This window comes from Triticum aestivum, unplaced genomic scaffold (genome assembly GCF_018294505.1).
Source record: "Triticum aestivum cultivar Chinese Spring unplaced genomic scaffold, IWGSC CS RefSeq v2.1 scaffold301278, whole genome shotgun sequence".
In the NCBI taxonomy this organism is placed as follows: Eukaryota; Viridiplantae; Streptophyta; class Magnoliopsida; order Poales; family Poaceae; genus Triticum; species Triticum aestivum.
Genome location: NW_025274510.1, coordinates 1 through 1,322, shown reverse-complemented (window position 1 = coordinate 1,322; position 1,322 = coordinate 1). Strand labels below are relative to the sequence as shown.

The 1,322-nt window shown below is 49.8% G+C and overlaps 1 long non-coding RNA gene across 1 annotated transcript; it reads left to right on the top strand.

Moving 5' to 3' along the window:
- Nucleotides 1-262: 262 nt before the first annotated feature.
- LOC123178294 (uncharacterized) lies at nt 263-1,215 on the top strand. Its single transcript, XR_006489461.1, has 2 exons — nt 263-696; nt 817-1,215. It is a non-coding gene; the product is annotated as an uncharacterized lncRNA (long non-coding RNA).
- The last annotated feature ends 107 nt before the right edge of the window (nt 1,216-1,322 follow it).

The following is a 1,322-nucleotide window of genomic DNA, read 5'->3' as shown; positions in this document are numbered from 1 at the left end:
TAGATTTTGAGGCGCGTGGAATCATCGCACGCAAAGATTAGAAGAAAAGTCAGCAATGCATGCAAAGGTTCTTGTGTCTGGAACTTGCGCACCACCAGGAGACCCAGGAGAAGGGGGGAGCCACCACCACCCGCACCCCGCCGCCACACACCAACCGCCGTCGCCAAAGCCATGACGGCGGCGGTGACGACCCATGCAACCACTTGTTTTTGTTTTTGTAATAAAATTACAAATAAATTTTATGTTAGGAAAGGGAAAAATGTGGAGGGAAGAGAGGCGAAATTATAGTGAGTTGGCGGCCTTGGCTTGGATGGCGTTCAATCAAATCAAAATTTATTAAAATTTGGGAGCCAACCGACCAAGCAAGCGGAGAAAAAGCCCATTCCATTCCATTCCTTACCCGCACCGCACGCGGCCCGAATCAAAGCCTTTCCCCTTCTCCTCTTCTCTGGCCATCCGCCGCCTCCTTCTCATCCCAGCGACGACGGCGGCCGATCTACCTCGACCTCCACCTCCACCTCCACGCATCCATGGAGGAGGCATCCAACCCTAGCCCCATTGGGTCACCGGCGCTGGATCCTCCGTTGTGCGGCCGGAAGGAGCAGCTGCTGGCACGGGACGTTGCTCGGCGACGAGGCGTGCCGGCGAAACACGGGCCACCAGGGCAGCAACCACGACGCCCTCCCTCTCTACTCGGTACATCTCCCTCCCTCTCTCTCTCTCTCTCTCTCTCTCTCTCACAGGATGATTTCAATCTCAGGCATCCGTCTTGCTCGTGTACAAATCCTGTACATGATATGCTTATTTTTTTTTCAGACCTTGATGAAGATACGCTGTACCCGTCAGGGTCCTGACTGATCGAGTGACAAGTAGGATTTGGGTGGATTCAGATAAAGAACAGCAGCGGCAGGAGAGTTTTCAGTTTTAGTTTCAGACAAGGTAGGCAGGCTGAGGCAGGTGCCTGATGGAGGCGTTCAGTAAACACTGAAACACATAAATGGAAAAGTACCTACATCTCCCACGTTTATGCACAAAGAGATGGCCTGCTGTTTGTGTATGCTGGATTTTGACTAATTCAATGTCTGGCGGTCCAGATTATATGGTCAGAAGCTCGGTGTATTATTGATCTGTGATGTTCTGTGATGCCAATAGAGCAACCTTTGTGCTTCTTGTGATTTTCCTACAATAATCAGTGTCACCGTTCAAGTGGATTTAGCCATGAAGTGCTCATTTAGCTATAATTTTTATTTACTAGTGATATGATTATTTGGTTCTTAGGTGCAGAACTCCATGACTAGTCAATGATCTAGCAGCTGTTCTCC